This window comes from Scyliorhinus torazame, chromosome 8 (assembly GCF_047496885.1).
Source record: "Scyliorhinus torazame isolate Kashiwa2021f chromosome 8, sScyTor2.1, whole genome shotgun sequence".
Taxonomy (NCBI): domain Eukaryota; kingdom Metazoa; phylum Chordata; class Chondrichthyes; order Carcharhiniformes; family Scyliorhinidae; genus Scyliorhinus; species Scyliorhinus torazame.
The window spans coordinates 184,055,138-184,075,894 of record NC_092714.1 but is presented as its reverse complement, the minus strand read 5'-3'; the positions used below and the strand labels follow the sequence as shown (position 1 = coordinate 184,075,894).

General features: G+C 44.3%; 1 protein-coding gene across 1 annotated transcript in view; it reads left to right on the top strand.

Annotated features, from left to right (window-relative positions):
• Positions 1–266: 266 nt before the first annotated feature.
• Positions 267–20,757, top strand: part of LOC140428295 (cadherin-22-like) — a 1,238,550-nt gene continuing 1,218,059 nt past the window's right edge. The window contains exon 1 of the mRNA XM_072514610.1: positions 267–511. The gene's annotated coding sequence lies outside the window, so the exon portion shown is untranslated. The remainder of the gene's footprint in view (positions 512–20,757) is intronic.

Genomic DNA, 20,757 nt, shown 5'->3' with positions numbered 1-20,757 from the left:
TCTGAATAAGGACAAACCCAGCCTCCTCCACTCAGCATTTAATTTCTTTCCCAGAAGCTTAAGTCCAAATTGCATTTCCAATTGAATCAGTTGTTGGTTTGTCATTTCCATACAAAAGTGAAACTGGAGGCGAATGGGTTAACCTCAGACTGATGCTAACTAGCGCCCCGCCTAAGCAGCGACTGGCTCATCCCTTGTATTCCTTAAGCATTTCATTAAAAGGAGATTCCTGCTTCTTTCGTTCCTTGAATGGCCACCAGGGGATGAAATGAAAGGATTGAAGATCTCGCAGCGAACGGAGCTCCTGTCAGAGCTCGACTGGACTCAATCCCCCTCTCCACTGCACATAACACCAGGGCTGCAGTGTGCACGCTGCCTTCAAGAGAGGAACTGTGCTGTGCTGCTTCATCTGATCCACAGCTAAGGGGGATTATTTCAACAAGACCACCAGCCACTGGGAGGGAAAAGAAGAATAACGCGTTGGATTGTCTCTCTCTACTGGAGAAGAGAGGTAAATTACATTATAAACTGTTACAGAGGGATTATGAAAAGGCAGAAAAAGGTTTCTGCAGCTCTCATTGTGTCTCACGTCCGAATAACAGAGATTAAGTGTAAGACTTGCAGATGCAGAAAGTGTTTGAAACCAGGTTATTGACTGTTGGTTTTGTTTTAAATGTACATAATTTGGAGAAAGCGTAATGTTGTCACGGAGGGCAGATTGCTATACATCCTTCTGTAACTGGAGCTAACAAACTGATGTCTTTCCGTGACATAAACTGTAGAAACCTGCGATTATTTGTACTTGACAACTCAAAATCAGCCAGCATTCAGTCGAGACTCCACGCTCAGCATTGACTTCAAGTTAAGGCGATTACAGCAACAAGACTTGAGAAACTGTGTTTTGGTTTGCCTGCTTGAGTTGCACCACAATATTGATAAGTGGCTAAGTCTGTTCAGTTAAGGAAAGCATCTCTGGGCTTTGGCTAAATGAAATGCCTTTCACACTCTGCACTATTCGTCTGACCATCTCAACACTTCCAGCCTGTTACTTTCTCGCAGTCATCCTACGCTGGTAATACGGTCAGACCACCAGCTCAGTGCCTTTTCCATTTCCCGGGGCTCTGAGGCAAGTTGGCAATCACAAACTCTGGTGCTGGCGAGACTTTACGCTCCAAAACCGAGTATTGCCGCATGTCATTGCACCTAGTTAGCTGTCCATGCCGACAAATTCCATTTAGTATGCATGCAAGTGTCAGAGAGAAAGATGTATGACTTTTAGATTGAGGCTGAATGTGACAATGAAACAAGCTGTTAGTGATGTGATTGCAATGTGCTGTCTTTGGTGCTGACAGAATTTAGAAATTCTTCACTATTAAGATAATAAGTAAATCATTGAAAAATTATTATTTTTCATTCCCTACACTATGCCATTGCAAACAAAATAAACATAAATATGACCTAAGGGATGCAGTAACATGCATGATTGATAAGTGAGCCTCAACCCAGCTTCCTACTGATAACTGTCAGCAACAGAAACAGATTTTTACTCTCCTGCTTTCTAATTAGTTGTCGAGCTCTGCATTTTTGATTTCATTTCCCCTAAATGGAGTCAGTCGTTCCTGGAGATTGTGATGTACAATCCACCCTCTCACCTGCATAGTGTATGCATACCCCCAGACATGAAACTTGGGTTAGCTGGCATTTGTTTATTTTTTAAAAATCGTCGTTGTTTAATATTGAACAGGGGAAGATTATGCTGGAGGGAATAAAATCTATAGGTTAAGGGATACATGCAGACTGGACAAGGGGCTTCCTCTGATCCCTTCAGAATGTGTCTGCGGTAACCTGGCTGGCATTCACCCTGCTCACATACCTGGAAAAATAAACATGTTTCTTAATCTCTTTTTGATGAAAACATGCAGCTGAGTAGGACAGTTAATGTAAATTTGTTTCCTGATCTCATAAACATGAAGTGAGGCACTTTTTAAAAAATAGTTCCTTTAAAAGAACACTGGTAATCAGGGATTAATTTTGCTGTTTTCTTCTTGTATTCTATTATGAGAGTTAACATTTTATGTAGTGAATGTAATTTTTGCTGCTGTCTCGTGATGGTTTGATTGGTCGAGGTATTTCTTTGCTGGTTGGAAAGGGGATTTTTTGCTTCAATCTTAAAGTTGTTGGCTCCCCAGTGAAGAGCTAAGTCCTCAGCTCCTCAGTGAAGAGACGGTATTTCGGCTATTCATTGAAGAGAGGTTACCTTAGCTCCTCAATGAAGAAACAGGATCTCAGCACCTCATTGAAGAAGAGGCAACACCTCAGCTCCTCAGCAAAGTGATAATTTCCAGTTGCTTAGCAAAGAAGCAGTATCTCACCTCCTTAATAAAGAAATGTTAACTCAGTATATAAGTGAAGACATGAACCTCAACTGTTTAGTGAAAAGGTTATACCTGAACTCCTCAGTGAGGAGCCAGCACCTCAACCTTTCAATGCAAAGCTGGTACCTCAGCTCCTCAATGAAGAAGCAGTACCTCGACTCTTCAGTGAAGAGATGGTAACTCAGATCTTCCATGAATTAATGGTACCTCAACATCTCAGTCATGTGACAGTACTCCAGTTCCTCAGTGAGGGGATGAGACCTCAGCTACTCAGTGAAGTAACAATACCTCAGTTCTTCAGTGAAGAGATGGTATTTTAGCTCCTCGGTGTAGTGACAGTACTTCAGCTCCTCAGCGAAGAGCTGGACCTCAGCTCCAAGCTGATGAGACAGTACCTTGAATCCTCTTCCAGCTGCACTGCCAGTTTAGATTCCAAACTGAGATTTTTGCTCATGTGACCACACTGGCACTCTTGCTTCCCACTAGCGGGAAGGTTGGCCAGGTTCAGCTGTGTTTTTTGGAAGAGGATAGGAAGGAGAGAAATGATATTGCCAGGCTAATGTATTTAGGGAACTGGGAAGGCAGTGAGTGGAAGTCCATCATTCTATTGTGCAATACATTTTCAGGTAAGTCGAAAGAATTGGAACTGGTGCTATATCATTTTGCATGTGTGCAGGCTGAACTCTACCACCTGCTCAGCCACAGAAAGCACAAACAGGAGCTGAGGTATAGAAATAAAGGGAATAAATTATTAAAGAGGCAAGATATAATATTCTGCCCTTGGGTGGTGGAATGGAACCCTTTCGCAGAGAGCGATTACATTTTCTTCAACCCAGAAATTGTCTGAAAGAATGGTGCCAAAATGTTTCCAGAATGAAAAGTATCAGCAGTAAGATTAAGCTTTCTTAAAGTAAGGGAAATGACAGTAAATGTTTACATTATTATGGATGCTAATTCCTCGACCCAAATATAAAGAAGCAGGTGGGCCATTTACCTCGGGGGGGGGGGGGGGGGTGCGGTTGCTCTGAAAGTGACTGCATGCTATTGTAAAAGTAATTGCCATTCCAAAGCATTGCCTGTTTCCTATAGCGGATCGGGAATGAATGCTCTTAATCGTTCATCTGCTGACAAGTCTAGGGAGATGCAATCGCTTTAAACCAGCTGTTCTTTCAGCATGCACATTGTGACACTGAAACAAACTATATTAAATAGTAATGAAAGCTGCTCAGATGCCAGGAGTAGCTTTTGGGCTATCATATTCATCTTCTACAGAGAGATAAAGGCATGAACATGACACGATGCAGACCTTAATCCTGCTTGCTCTGCATTACTTTGTCCCATTCCTTCATCTATCCTACTTCTTTATAACAGTTTAATCTGTCCAGAATGTGTGTCGTAACTGGTGAAACTACCTTGTAGCCACCTCTGAAACTGGTTTCCTTCTCCAGTCCAGCCCCCCACTGCCCATAATGGAACCAGGAGCAACTTCTAATCGCAGAAGTGACAAGTAAAATCCTGACTTTGGCCACACCATCCAGCGCTGTTGCGCAACTTCAGAAAGCCTGCCCAAAACTGAATATTTTATCATTTGAAACAGAACTTTCCATTACTTTATGAGAATTACCCCATTAAAATACTATTCGAACTTTCACCACAAATGGACATTGATTCCAGTAAAACAGGGCTGTTCACCTTTCTCCTGTATGCCTCTGCATTGGATTTCAGCAGTGATCCAGGTGTGAACATGCTCAAAATTGCATTCATACGAAGAAGTGTTTTTTCTCTCTCAATTTTCCGCTGAAACTCATATGGCCCGCCATCAATTGTAAAAACATGGGAATAATTGAGAAATATTGCAGGTCAGTTTTATTTTAAAAGCTGCTTTAAAAGTATTCCTTCAATATATTGAAGACTGGAAACAGTTTAATTAACGCAACTGAAAATGGGTTTATGTTAACAAATCAATAATGATACAGAACCATTTGCTGGTGTACAGGAGTCAGTTTCTCAGTAAACTCACTCTGATAGTGTCATTGTTCTTAAAATAAGTCGCTTAATTTTAAGAACCTCCTTAAAAGCCAGCAAAAAGGTGCAATCAGCAAAAATCTCACCATGGTGATTAATTTGACCTGTGAGGGTGAACCAGTTTTGAAAGCTTGGCCCGCTTCCAGTGCAAATTTGTTTTTAATCCAGTGCTAAAAGATTGAAGAATTTCAATTTGCAAAGAATATTATATTTCACTTTATCCACACTCACACGAGGTAGATGGTCATTATTCCAGAAACAGAGGTTGGTGAAATACTTTTTGTCATCAGAAATTTGTCCTTGCTATTCTTAACCTCCCCTTCCCAAATTACATTATTTCTATCAGTACCAAAGGAGCCTTTTGCGAATGCAGAAGGCTTACAACAAAAGGGAAGTTTGTCACAGTGATGTGGTGATCTATTTTTACAGATGTCAATCCTTTCTTTGACTGTAAAATTGGTTCTCACCCTGCTGAATAAAAAGGTACTTTTTGTTGGCACAATAACCTTCAACACAGGTTAGCACATTGGCAGTTAATGGAGGGCACTTTGTTGTTTCCTCTAGTATTGTTTGATCAATACAAGGTGGCCTTACTTCACATTAAAGCCGTGGTTGGTGTATGGGCGACAACGTGTTCAGATGTTAATATGTCAGGTTCCTGGTTAAATGTAGGGTCTCGGGTCATACACTGTGTGTTCAGCCTCCAGGCAACTGTGACATCAGTAGAGTCAGATGATGTTAACCTCATCACTAACTACTTACAGAGTCGATTATTCTGGGCGCTGAGACAATCACATTCTGGCCTACGGGCTGGGCATCAGTACTGTAGACATTAACGACATTAGAAAATTGATGGAAAGGGAAAAGGCCAAACGGTTCATCGAGGCTGGTCCACATTAACCAAAGCATCTGACTAAACACTTCTTTATTTTCCTCACGCCTACAACCATGTATTCTCAGGCAGAAATACCAGGCTTTCTCACTGACATCAAAAGTCAGCGACTCTCAGGTTAATCCTGAACAAATTTCTAGTTCTGTTTGCATTTTCCGCTGACTAAAGTTTTAATGTGATTACGCCTAGTTAGTCAATGAAACCAGATTATATGATGTATACTGGGATTGGACATACAACAAATTTTTATGTCTTGTGGGAGGGGTCATTATCAATGGTGAAGGGGGTTATATTCGTGATTTAGTGCATCTAAGGTGTGGTTCAAACCCTGACATTGAGATCCACGTAACAATGGCCAGTGTCGAATATGACTGAGACTATTATTTTGCCTTTTAAGTTCCCCTTCCTTTTAGAGATATTGACAATCACTGGTGTACCATTTCAAAAGCAATGCCATCACATCAGTACCTCAGCTCAGCGGCCAACATTATTCAAGATTTTCCATTTACCCTCACTTCAGATTCACTGCAGCTTGATTATAGCCCATCTGAACCCGCTAACATAGCGATTGACCTTCACCTCAAAAATTCATTTTTAGTATTTTTGGAGCAACGTAAAATAAATATAAGATTGTCACTGATAAATCCAGTAGGGATGGGGCAGCACGGTGGCGCAGTGGTTAGCAATGCTGCCTATGGCACTGAGGAGCCAGGTTCGATCCCGGCCCCGGGTCACTGTCCATGTGGAGTTTGCACATTCTCCCTGTGTCTGTGTGGGTTTCACCCCCACAATGCAAAGATGTGCAGGGTCGGTGGATTGGCCATGCTAAATTGCCCCTTAATTGGAAAAAAATGAATTGGGTGCCCTAAATTTATTTTTAAAATCCAGTAGGGATTGAGAGAAGCTTCTCTACCTGGAGAACTTTTCAAATTTGACACTTGCTGATAAAAGGAGTGGTTCAGGTGAACAACACAGATCCTTTTAAAGGGAAGCTAGATATATATATGAAGGGGAAAGAGTAGCAGGATTGGTTGGTGGTGTTAAGTGAAGGGGCTGGAGGTTCATATTGATCATAGAATATATAAACATAAGAATTAGGAACAGGAGTTCACCCCCTCCAGCCTGCTCAGCTATTTGATGAGATGATGGCTGATCTGACTGTGGCCTCAACTCTATTTTTCTGCCTAACCCCTATACCCTTTGACTCCCTTGTCAATCAAAAGGCTATCAAACTCAACCTTAAAAATATCCAATGACCCTGCTGACACTGGCGAAGACAATTCTACAGACTAATAACCCTCTGAGAGAAAAAATAACCCTTCTCAACTCCATTCTCTTAATCAGGTTCAGACAGCACCTGATGCATTGGCCAACCGGGTCTACATTACTTCTACCTCGCTTTCCACAAGCCTCCCTTCCACAAAGGTTTGTTGGATGAAGCTCAGCAGAGGCCTGCTGTGAAAACAGGGCTGGATTCTCCGAGCCTCCGCGCCGAAATCGCGCTCGGACGGAGAATGGGCGTCAAACCCAAGATCGGGTCCGACGCCACTCCCGCGATTCTCCGGTCCCCGGAGAATTGCCGCCATCCGGGCCCGCGAGGTCGATGCGCCGCCGGCTGGGAGCCATTGAAAGAGGCCCCCGTGGTGATTCTCCAGGTGCAGCTGGCTGAGTTCCCGCCGGTATGGTTCTCTCATGGTTCCACTCAGTGGGCACTTGGCGTGGCGGCTGCAGACTCAGTCCGCGGCCGCCCTGGTGGATCATTCACTGGGGGGCCCTCCAAGACAGCCCCCGATCCGCAGGCGCGCGCAAACTGCAGGGGGCCTATCTTCTTGGTGCCGACACAGGCCGCCGCCGTGCACATGCGCGGACCCCCGACTGGAAGTGCAGGGCCCCGTATCAGCAGCCGGAGCTGTGAGGTGCATTCCGGGGCCCTGCCATGCCCCTCCAGGTAAGTGAATCGCTCCAGACTTTCTTCAGGAAAGTCCGGAGTGATTCGCGTGCGTTTTCTCGCGGGCGTGGGGGACATAGCCCCATTATTGGAGAATCCCGCCCCAGAAGTCTCAAGCCTTTCCATCCATTCAGTTCCTGATACAGAATTGCTTTCTGTTCCATTTATTTCTTGTTGTTATATTAATCAGTAAAGTGTCAAATGTTGGAAAGTGGGAATGGAAAAAACTGAATTTTCTATTTTCCTGCAAGTGCAATGCAGCGCACTGTGCTTAGAGTGTTGATTCTTTCATCTCGTTGTTCAGTGCACTGGGGATGGAGGGGTGGGGGTGGTGATGAACCTTGTAAAAAGGACTTCAGGGCTGTGATCGAGGTGTTGGATTCACAGGCATCATAAATCGTGATGGTGCAGCTCAAAGCACTTTGCTACAGTCAGCAGAAAAAATTATGCTTATATTTTAGATATTAAGCCACTTCTTATTTACAATGTACACTTAGTATTCTCAACATTTCCGTTCATAGTTGCGCCTCCTATGAATATTTCTTGCACCAGCAGCAGATTCTTTTCTTTACTTCTGACCTCTCCCTTTCCTGAAGGTGCAGACTCTGCCTGGAATCTGAAGATTGGCCATCCTTTTATGTGTGTGCCTAGGCACAGAACATCAGCAGGCTAACCAACTGGGGAGCTGAGTATCATCCTGACAACAACAACACAGTGTGTTTATATAGCACCTGTGTTTTCAGATAATGTCACTGAGGGGCAGCATGTGGATGAGAAATAGGAGAATTTCTTGGTGGACCCCAGAGGTAAGCCATTGCAGGAGGTTTTTGGCTATATCTTGATAGATAGAAACAGAGCAGACCTGCTCAACTGGAAACTGGAGGGAAGATGTTTGTGGAGGATGATACGACCAACTGTGTCAAAGGCTGTTTAATTGGCAGGTTTGTCGAAGTGACAGTCACATGGGATATAATTTGTGACCTTGATAAGGGGTTGGTGTCAGAGTCCTGACTGATGAGGTTCCAATAAGGAGTGTCAGAAAAGATGAGCAGGGATTTGGGAGGCAACAGCACATCAAAGGTCACAAATATTATCCAATGTGACTGTCACTTCGACAAACCTGGTCAGGAAAGGGACATTGGAGGTGGTGTGGTAATTAGCCAGGAGAAAAGGGTCAAGAGGGGGTTTTTGAGGAGAGGTGATTGACCTGATAGGGAAGTTGCTTGGTTATCCTTTTAGTGGGGATGAGGTCAAGAGAGCAGGGGATGGGTCTCATGGACAATACAATGTCATTTACACATCACACATATGTCAGCTATTCAACAGAAAGCCACTGGATCATGATCAGGAGCAGGGACACCACTAGAAGTGAAATGTGTTGAAGCAAATCCCATTACTGCCAACTGACTAATCTCCAAATGAAATCAGGTAATGGCACAGAATAGGAAAAGCATCAAAGGTTTTGGAAAGTTTGGATGACTCAATACTGTGCTCAATAGCACATTCACACTTGAATCCCTGGAGTCATTTTAGGCTGTCCCCCTGCTCCCCATCATTGGAAGTAGTGGGGACAACTTTATTGTTTTTGAGGTTTAACTTTTGTTTCAAACTGGGTGTCTACAGCAGACTGATGGCTGACAATCACTCTGCATGCAATCTGAAAAGAAGATTAAAGGATGCACAACTGCGGGGCTGGTTTTGCTCAGTTGGCTGGACAGCTGGTTTGTGATGCAGAGTGAGGCCAACAGCAAAGGTTCAATTCCTGTACTAGCTGAGGTTATTTATGAAGGCCCCGCCTTCTCTACCTTGCCTCTCCTCTGAGATGTGGTGAAACTTAGGTTAAATCATTACCAGTCAGCTTTCCCCCTCAAAGGGGAAAGCAGCCAATGGTCATCTGGGACTATGGTGACTTTACTGGATATTTGCACTGAAATAATTACAGGGAAAACCTCAAATAAGCATTGGAACATCATGACAGAGGGATATTGCATTACACAGGTGATCAACAAACGCCCTCATAGCTAAAGAGGATTAATGGGAAGAGACTAAGGAAGAGGCCCCATCAAGACCAGAGAGTCATTTTAGTTCTAAATAGATTAATCAAAAGGAGGGACCTCCTGAAGTAGTTCAATTCTGTACAGATTCTGTCACAATATATCTGATGGCTTTCCATGAAATGGTGGTTGTTATCATTGATATTAACCAGTTGTATTTCTCCGAAAAAACATTGAACCTCAATGCATTTTTCTAAAGCCTTCATCCTCGCACCCTCCCCAGGAGGACTCCATTGCTGCTCGTCATTGTTGCAATCATTGGCAGGAGAGCACAAGTGCAGGAGTGGGAAGGACAAATGACGAGAATTCAGAAGCCAATGCAAAATAGTGAAGTCACTGTTAATGGCTAAAATGAGCAATTAGGATGAAAGCAATGTTCACTGGTGCATTTCAGAATCTAGCCCCAGCAGTTCAAAATCCAAATATGTTAAAGATTTTTAATTCACGGTTCGAAAACCCAATTTACCCAGATCCACTGAATCAATAATTGAATGTGAATTTGCAAGAAATGAACAATTTCAAAACCATAAGTCTGCTTGATCTGTTTTATGTCAACTGACAACCTATTGTGAGAATCCAAAAAGTCCAGGTTATTGCTAAAGTGGCACTAGATGGCGTAGGTGTTTAAGGCACCAGTATCAGTCATAGCGCCTGACTATTTCCTTGTCCCCTCCAGGGACTCCAGACCAACTCTAGTTCAGGTCAATTCCCTCTTCTCTGACATCGAGTCACAGGATCGGCCAGTTATGAAGCTTGAATGCAGCCTCATGTGTCTGTAACATCATTCTGTGAAATGGTGCTGAATTTTACAACAAATTTACCATGGTCACCAACAGAGGTTTAAATGGAATTTTTTTTAAGTTCAGCCCAGTGACTTAAAAGGAAAATTTCTCTAAATTGCCCAACATGGAAAAAACAGCTTTTATGATGGGCCCCACCCAACATATTCAATTTTCCTTTTTTTTTCAGCCACCGGCCATGCATTTCTACCATCTTCCATCTTTATTTCTCCTTCCCAAACTTTGCAAATTATTTTTCATTTAAGTTTCTAAACAGTAATCTCCTAGAAGGAAAACAAGTTCAAAATTGTCAAATCCCGAAAAAACAAATCAATAATACTGGCATCAGTAACACTTGGGGTTCCATTTTAAAGGCATGCAATGCCAGTTTGGACAAGTTTTAATAGTACCCATAATTTCTAAACTTTCATGGCTTTTCCTTCTGTGTTTAACAGTTCCAAAATTGGTACAGAAATACTGACCATCAAGGATTTGTATTTTCTCCACATTTTCCACTGAAATTGTTCTCTTTAACAGAATTCTCACTGCATTGATATTTGTGACTGTGGAAATACTTGTACTAAAAATACATTGTTCTCATTCTGTTACTGTCTGCCTGGTAGTCTCCCACTTTTCTTCTTGATGTGTCTTCTTGCGCCTTTGCTTCATTCTCATGGTTTTTGTTTGTTTTCCATTTTTTCTCTCCAATAGGCTCTCTTATACTGAGTCTCAACTTGAAATTTTTCTCTCATTCTTTCTCTTCCATTTTCTCTTCTCCTACAGAGATAAGGAACCAGTTTTATAGCCCCAATAGCTTGAGAGCAATGAAGGGAATGGTCACACCTTTGACATCACGGTGGCGTGGTGGCACAGTGGTTAGCACTGCTGCCTCAGAGCGCCAGGGACCCAGGTTCGATTCCAGCCTTGGATGACTGTCTGTGTGGAGTTTTCACATTTTCCCTGTGTCCACGTGGCTTTCCTCCTGGTGTATCGGTTTCCTCCCACAGTCCAAAAGATGTGCAGGTTAGTTTGGATTGGCCATGCTAAATTACCCCTTAGTTTCTAAAAGTTAGGTGGGATGGCGGGCGAGTGGGACTAGGTAGAATGCTCTTTCGGAGGGTCAATGGACTGTATGGCCTCCTTCTGCACTGTCAGGATTCTATGATTCTATGATGATCAGAGAGAGATGCTGAAGCAGTCAAAGTCAGGTGTGGCGAGAAGTAAGACACCAAGTCTTAAGCTGGAATGTCATATTAATTTTCTGTTACCTAGCAAATGTTATGCTACTCAATAATGATAATTTTGCAATTAAGGAAAGAATTTGAGGCTCAAACATTTATAGATATTTGTGTACAGAGCATAACAGTAACCAAGGGCACCTTGTTCTTTTGCTATTGTGCTTAAAATCGAACATTCATGTCACAAACTTTCATTCAGCAGACCTTTTAGTGTTAAAAATCTAAACTCACTCAACCTGCGAGTAATAATGCACCAAGCGTTTTTGGGGGCTAGAAACGGAGGTTGACTATTTACAAATATATTTTATCCTAAGAGAGCAGTTTTGATATAAAGCCTCTTCTACTGACAGTAAACATCTATCTGAACATATCCCCCGTTATCTCACGTTCAGCATGGAGCAGTAATATAGATAGATAGGGCAGCACGGTAGCACAAGTGGCTAGCACTGTGGCTTCACAGCTCCAGGGTCCCAGGTTCGATTCCCCGCTGGGTCACTGTCTGCGGAGTCTGCAAGTTCTCCCCGTGTCTGCGTGGGTTTCCTCCGGGTGCTCCGGTTTCCTCCCAGTCCAAAGACGTGCAGGTTAGATGGACTGGCCATGATAAATTGCCCTTAGTGATCAAAAAGGTTAGGAGGGCTATTGGGTTATGGGGATAGGATGGAAGTGAGGGCTTAAGTGGGTCGGTGCAGTCTCGATGGGCCGAATGGCCTCCTTCTGCACTATATGTTCTCTCTTCTATGAAGGTATCAATGGACTAGTCAGGTGGTCAAAAAAGTGACACACTGGGTTCAGTCCGGAGAAGTGTGAGATGATGCATTTAGGTACGGAAAATAAAGCAAAGTAATGCATAATAAATATTATGATACTGAGAAATGTAGAGGACAGGGCGAGCCCATAGGATCTGCATGTGGATCCAGAAAAGTAGCAGAACAGGTAGATAAGGTGGTTAAGAAGAGATTCGGGATATTTTATTTTATTCTTCGAATCTGCAGCATGTTTATGTGAGCAGTGTTTGAAACCCTAGTTAGGCCACAGCTAGAGTACTGCAAACAGTTCTGGTTACTGCATTACACAATGTGATTGCACTTGAGGGGATGTGGAGGAGACTTACAGAGATGTTACTTGCACGGGACAATCTTAGCCATGAGGCAAGATTGGATAGTCTGAAGCTTTTGTTTACATAGAACAGAAGAGGCTGAGGGGAGATTTAATTCCATGTATAGAGTCAAGAGGGGACTAGATAGAGTGGATATGAAGGAACAATTTCCCTTAGTAGAAAAGCGAATAGCAAATGGATCCTTGGCGGCTGGTTGGCTCAGTTGGCTGAATGGTCACTGGGGATCAGATTGATGCCAAAACCCAAAAGAATAGGTTCAATTCCTATTCCGGCTAGGGTGAATTTGGAACCTGCCTCCTTACCTAATCTACTTCCAGGCAAAAAAATCCATGAATAAGAGGAAGATGTAATCCAGAAGGCCTGGATCTGGAGACATGCGGCAGAATTCTCCGTTCCTGAGACCAAGTGTTGACACCGGGGCAGGATTTGTGGATTTCTATGACAGCAAAACTGGCACCGCAGCTGGATCAATTCAGCAACCATTAAGGGACTAGCACCGGTGCCAGATGGAACACAATAAATTCCAATAACCAATGGTGCAAGATTGGCCGGAATCGAAACGGTGCAGGATTCGCCGGAATTGCGATTGACTCTCAGGAGGCTAACAAGCTGCAGCCGCTTATATACACTACACTCCGCACACACACCATCCCTAGCTAACAAGATGGCACTGGTTGCACTGGAGCATGGCCATCCCGGTTTATGGGTCCACTGGGGCCAGAGGGCACCTGGGGGGATACCCATACGACCCATGGCACCAAGTTCACAGTGGGCAGTCTGCAGCATGCGCAGCTGCATAGTTGCGGCAATGGTGTTCCATGCCCGTCCACCCTAAACTCACAGCCCACCTCCTGGACACCCTTCGCAACTCCTCCCCAGCCCTGGCAGAAGCCGCCCGGCCAGCGGAACAACTGTCAGCACACTACGGTGATGTCGGACACGTTCCGTACCCCCTCTCTCTCCCTCAGCAGCCAAGCCACCTGTTTCACGATTTTAAAAGCACAAGTGAACCACACCATCGAGAATACTCCCCAACGGAGGTGGAGAATCGCGGCTGCCCCAGAGAATACCGGATCAGGCCCGCTAATGATATGTCAATGGCGTTTACTGTACGCGCGGAGTGGAACACATTGACACCGCTGTCAAGGCACCAAAGAATTACAACTTGGAGTGAAATCAGCATCAGCCACGATTTCGGCATCAAAACTGATTCTTCGTCCGATCACGTTTCGCGATAACGCCGCCAACTGATGGAGAATCCCTCCCATGGTTTCAAAGTCTACTATTGCAGTGAAGAATTTAAATTTGACATCGTTCTTGCCACAAGATTTGAAGGACCTTGTGAAGGCACTGGAGGAAGTATTTCTCTCGTACTTTGAGGCAGCCTGTTGTAGGTTGTCCAAGCTTCTGAAGTGTACTGGAGCATGGGATCACTGCTTCCCCAGTAAAGCATGACCTTAATCTTGGGTTTGAAATCCTAGTCCTCAAATACCTTTTTCCTCAGTCAAACAAAGGCATTGGAGGCAATGATGAATTTTGCCATCTGCGTCTCCCTTCGTCGAGAGGAGGCAGTCGAGAAAGGGATAATGGTTCACATTTTCCAGGATCTCACCATTGATCTTAATTAATGGTGGAAGGTGTTGGGCTGTGGGAACTGACTGGAAGAGGACCTTAGGCTCCAGGGTGATTAGTAACTGCCCCATTTTCTCATTTGCTGCGGCAAAGAGATGACAGTGATCTGGAGATCAATTTCTGAGTGAATGCATACACAAGCATCATTTGCATAATAAAGATCTATGACTGAGGTTGCAGTGGTTTTGGATTGAAGGTGGCGCAGTTAAAGAGTTTCCATCAGTTCTGTAGATTATATGCTGTGGGTAATTTGATGGAGGCGAGGTGCAGTACTGCAACAAGGAAAATGGAGAAAAGAGTAGGTGCAAGACATAACTATGTTTTATCCCAATTTCCAGTGAGACAGTTTGTGGTGGTTCATTGGTGAGGATGTGAGGATGATATTCTGGGGCATATTTTCAAAGTAGGTTAATTGGTTTTCTGATTGCGACATCAATGGTTTCTAAAAAATGCCCACGTTGTCTGGAGTTGCAATGGGGATGATCAGCTAAGAAGCAAAGGGTAAACTGAAAGTTAATTGCAGTGGGTTAGGGTCATCCTATTGGGTAGTTCAGGATACTGGGAATTTGTGTAAAGAGAAAGTAAGTTCTCTCCAGATAGAATAGTTTTTGTTGAGAGATGTTTGAACAGATCCTAGTGTTGAAACGGGTCTCTCATAATAAAGCAGAGAATGCATTTCTATGTGTGTTACAAATTGGAATGGTCAGAATATTGAAGGCTGGAAGAGTAAGGGATTGTGGATTGAACAATACCCATTGCTGCTGTTTTGGTGGTGCCAAAGATCACAATTTAACACTTGACTGGAATGTATACGATTAATATAGAAAGATTACATAGAAAAAAAATTGTTTGCATATTGATAAAACAAACCACTCATGGTGATTCATGATGAACAAAATTTAAATATTTTGTGCTGAATGGGGAAGTGATTTTGGAATGTTTTCTGTCAAATCATGTGAAAATATTAGTGATGAACTGACAAACAAAACACTTTGTCATTGTTCTAACTGTTCAATTTAAACTTCAATAAAACTACATATAGAATACTTCTAATTAGCCAGGCTGCAATTTATATGATTTAAAGGTGCTGCCTACTTGTAAAATCTGTACCATGAATATGGATAGACTTTAGCTGAAGGTTGTTAGAATAGTATACCAAAGTGCAGAGTCATAATTCAGTTCCCATGTTCCTACAAGTTTAAATGTTAAATAATCAGAGTTTGAAGTCATGCTGAGATCAGTTGATAAATGGTCAGAGAATTCAACAAAATTGGCTGATACACTTCTGTTTCATTCAACTGATCAAAGCTCAAGACACCTTTAGGATGACTTCCTATCTGCATGAGCAGAATGAATGGGAGGGGATGCAATCACAAGGGAGGGCGCTGAAAATAGGGGGAGAGCTCACAACACAACTGGAAGAATTTTGAAAGAGTAGTGTAAGAAATTTCCCAAGAATGTGAATTAAGTGTACGTTCTTCTGTGCATCAGCTACTGTCTATTCAAAGTTTTGTCAGAAGAAAATGTAAGAATGCATGCACCGTCTTTTTTGTAATCCTTAATTCTCAAAATGAGAATTTCATATTGCTATGTCTGATTCTAATGATGAGTTCCCTGGGGATCTTGATGTATGAATGCACACAGCAGCATGTAAAAGTATATACAGTCCCAGACCTTGTACATAAATGTGTCAGCTTCTTGCTACACACATGCAATACAGCAACCCATGTGTGGACTCAACCCAAGTGTTGTTTCACGCTGAGTCCCCACACTGACTTATTTTATGATCTTCCTTTTGGTTGTTTCCTTCTGCATCTCCCCACCCCCCCCACAATCACCAAAAACAGCAGACATTTCAACTCCTTGCCATTTAGCTTTGAGTTCTCTGGTTCTTCTTCATTCCAGTGGCCTTGATGCATTCAACAATCTGTTGTACAGGCCCAATCATACTCTTTGCCACACAGAGTGTGATCTAGATTAGCTGCCCTGAGAGGGAATGGAAAGCGCCAGCTTAGTCTTGGGGTGTGGTTAGGAGGGAGGCTGAAGCTTAAATTTGGATTGGTTAGTACCTAAGGTGAAGGTTATTATAGCTTCCATTCAAGCAACTTGATGCGACCATCAATTCACTCGAGACAAGAGTAGAAATAAACTGTTGCTTTAATCAACTAGAACAGTGCCTGCCTGCAACGGATCTAACACTGAGAACCGCCTACAGGTCGACTGCTCTTGATACTTCCCTTCAATGGGAGGAGCCATGGGCGGAACCCATACAGGTCCCAACATGTTCCCTTATGGATAATGCCATACAATGGCCCATAGGTGGAGCCCACAAGGGCAACAGCATAGCACAGATACAAATACAAGGGCAACAGCATTAGCACAGATACAATGGTGGATTATTGATATAATACATTCACCACATTCACCCCCTATTAAAAAAATGAAGTCCGGCGGTGGTGACGGGTTCATAAGTTCAGCTGGTCCGGCGCATGGATTGTGCGCTGTGATCGCTGAATCTCTGGCGTTGTTGCTGGCCCGGGTGTCGAACTCGTCCGTGCTGGCATCAGTAGTGAGGGCGCCGGTACGGGTACAGACGTGGACTCCGGGAGCATCTCTTCTGGAGCTTCATTCCTGTGGATCAGTGAAGGAGGGATGGCAGGAGGGAGGGAGCGCGGGAGCCATATAGGGGTGGGGGCGCTGGTCATGGTATGTTGGGCGGGATAGGTTGGAGTGGTGATGGTGGTGGTGGAACCGGCGGGCGCCAGGTCCTGGACGCAGGCCATATCCTGTCAGCCATCGGGGTGTTCGATATATGCGTACTGGGGGTTGGAGTGTAGGAGCTGGACCCTCTCTACCAGAGGGTCGGACGTATGGCTCCTGACATGTTTTCTGAGTAGGATGGGCCCTGGTGTCTTCAGCCAGGATGGAAGCGAGGCCCCTGAGGTGGATCTCCTGGGTAAAACAAATAGGCGGTCATGAGGGGTCTCGTTTGTGGCCGTGCAAAGTAGGGACCTAATAGAGTGGAACCAGTGGGAAACTGGGAGATTCCTAGACCGCAGGGTCAGTAGGACAGTCTTCCAGACCGTCATGTTCTCCCTCTCCACCTGCCCATTTCCCCTGGGGATATAACTGGTAGTCCTGCTCGAGGCGATGCCCTTACTGAGCAGGTACTGATTGATGCAGTTTGTCACTCATGAACGACGAGCCCCGGTCACTGTGGACATAATTGGGGAAATCAAACAGGGTGAAGACACTATGTAGTGCTTTAATGACGGTGGACGTGGTCATGTCGGGGCAAGGGATTGCAAAGGGGAAGCGGGAGAACTCATCAATAATGTTGAGGAAATATGTATTGCAGTTACTGGAGGGGAGAGGCCCTTTGAAATCGATACTGAGGCACTAAAAGGGCCAGGATGCCTTCACCCGATGATCCCCGGGTGGCAGAGGCCATCATGGATAGCCCGTAGTCGGTCATCTTGCGTGCTGGCGCATATGCCGTGGGGACAGGGCATCTGGGGGCTCGTTGAGCTTCCCAGGACGATATACTATATCATAATTATAGGTGGAGAGTTCGATCCTCCACCTCTAGATCTTATCGTTCTTGATTTTGCCCCGTTGCGTATTATCGAACATGAAGGCTACCGATCATTGGTCAGTGACGAGAGTAAACCTCCTACCAGCGAGGTAGTGCCTCCAGTGCCGTACGGCTTCCACGATGGCTTAGGCCTCCTTTTCGACTGAGGAGTGCCGAATTTCGGAGCTGGTGAGGGTGCATGAAAAAAAGCTACCGGTGTGCCTGCTTGATTGAGGGTAGCGGCGAGAGCAACCACTGATGCATCGCTCTCCACCTGGAAGGGGACGGACTCGTCCACCGTGCGCATCACGGCTTTGGCGATGTCCGCCTTGATGCAGCTGAAGGCCTGGCAGGCCTCAGTTGCCAGTGGGAAGATGGTGGCCTTAATTAGTGGGCGGGCTTTGTCCGCATAGTTGGGGACACACTGGGCATAATATGAAAAGAACCCGAGGCACCTCTTCAAGGCCTTGAGGCAGTGGGGGAGGGGATGTTGCAGGAGGTGGCGCATACGGTTGGGTCGGGTCCGAGAACTCCGTTTTCCACGACGTAGCCAAGGATGGCTAGTCTGGTTGTGCGGAAAACGCATTTCTCCTTGTTGTAAGTGAGGTTAAGGGTTTGGGCGGTTTGGAGAAACCTGTGGAGGTTGGCATCTTGGTCCTGCTGATCATGGCCGCAGATAGTGACATTGTTCAAGTACGGAAATGTGGCCCGCAGCCCGTACTGGTCCACCATTCGGTCCATTGTTCTTTGGAACACCGAGACCCCGTTATTGACGCCAAAGGGGACCTGGAGGAAGTGGAAAAGGTGGCCGTCTGCCTCAAAAGCCATGTAGTGGCGGTCCCCCGGGTGGATTGGGAGCTGGTGGTATGCAGACTTCAGACCCACCGTGGAGAACACCCAGTAGTGTGCGATCTGGTTAACCATGCCTGCAATCCGGGGAAGGGGGTACGCATCAAGTTGCGTGTCCCGGTTTATGGTTTGGCTGTAATCTACAACCATCCGGTTCTTTTCCCCGGTCTTGACGACCAGCACCTGAGCTCTCCAGGGCCTACTGCTGGCCTCGATGACTCCCTCCCGCAAAAGTCGCTGGACCTCGGACCTGATGAAAGTCCAGTCCTGTATGCTATACCGCCTGCTTCTGGTGGCGACTGGTTTGCAGTCGGTGGTGAGGTTTGCGAAGAGTGGGTGAGGGTCGACCTTTAGGGTCGCGAGGCTACGTACGATGAGTGGGGGACAGGCCCCCCGAATTTCAGGATTAGGCTCCTGAGGTTGCATTGGAAATCTAGTCCCAATAGGAGAGGAGCGCAGAGGTCTGGGAGTATGTATAATTTAAAATTGGCGTACTCGGCGCCCTGTATTGCTAGGGTTGCGGTAGTGCACCCTCGGATTTGCACCGAGTGCGACCCAGAGGCGAGGGAGATGGTTTGGTGCACCGGGAAAATGGGGGGCGAGCTTATATTGTTTAACATTAGAAGGGAGAAATCTCTTTGTGTAAGCCAGGTGAGGAACTTGAGATTTTTGACACTTAAATTTAACACAGACATCGTCTTTTAATTAAAATATTTTGTGCTGAATGGAAAAATGATCTGGGAAAGTTTTATGTCAAATCATATGAAAATATAAGTGATAAACTGACAAACAAAACACAATGTCAATACTGTAACTATTAATTTAAACCTTAATAAAAGCTCATATAGAATACTTCTAATTAGCCAGGTTGCAATTTGTATGAGTTAAAGGTGTAATTAGTTCTGTCTGGATAACAGGAACATGCAGGCAAAAATAAACTCAGACAATGTACAAATGATAATGAGCCATTAATCGAAAAATATTTATAAATAGTAAACATATTTTTTTTAAAGCTGCAAATCTGTTATGTCAAATGGAAGAGTAGGGAACCAATCATGAAGAAATCCATGCAGGTGAGGAGGTTGAAATGTGTGGTCGTCTGTCACAATTCCTTCTTTTTCAGATGGACACCACATGGAAGGGTTAGCAATTGTTACAATGAGATAATAGACCTTTTTATTTCCTTTTTGTGCACATTTTCTGAGAGATAAATTTCATTCTTGGGAATCCGTATTGTGGTGGGTGGGGAACTGTCAGGGGAGGATTTCTTTCTGCTGAAATGAAATTGGAGAGAACTGTTTTCCTGAAATATGATTTGAGCACATTGTTCTGCTTAAAACATAGTTGAGTAGACTTTCTTATTGAAATATGATTGTGATTGGATAGAGTTGTGTTTGGTGAAATGTGATTGGATAGAGCTGTATTTGGTGAAATGAGATTGTGATTGGATAGATCTATTTGATGAAATATGATTGGATAGAGCTCTTTGGTGAGACGAGATTGTGATTGGATAGATCTGTGTTCAATGAAATGTGATTGGATAGCGTGTGTTTGGTGAAACGAGATTGTGATTGGATAGAGCTGTGTTTGGTGAAACGAGATTGTGATTGGATAATAATAATCTTTATTAGTGTCACAAGTAGGCTTACATTAACACTGTAATAAAGTTACTGTGAAAACCCCCGAGTCACCACACTCTGGTGATTGTTCGGGTAACTGAAGGAGAATTCAGAATGTCCAATTCACCTAACATCCACGTCTTTCAGGGCTTGTGGGAGGAAACCGGAGCACCCGGAGTTAATTCATGCAGACGAGGGCAGAGTGTGCAGACTCCGCACAAACAGTGACCCAAGCCTGGAATCGAACCTGGGTCCCTGGCGTTGTGAAGCAACAGTGCTACCTACTGTGCAACCAAGCCGCCCATAAGCTGTGTTTGATGAAACGTGATTGTGATTGGTAGGAGTGTGTTTTATGAAATGAGACTGTGATTGCATAGAGCTGTGTTTGATGAACTATGATTCAGATTCGATAGAGCTGTGTTTGATGAAATGTGATTCAGATTGGATAAAGCTGTCTTTGATGAAATGTGATTGTATAGAGCTGTGTTTGATGAAATGTGATTGGATATAGTTGTGTTTGATGAAATGTGATTCAGATTGGATAGAGTGGTGTTTGATGAAATGTGATTCAGATTGGATAGAGCTGTGTTTGATGAAATGTGATTCAGATTGGATAGAGCTGTGTTTGATGAAATGTGATTCAGATTGTATGGAG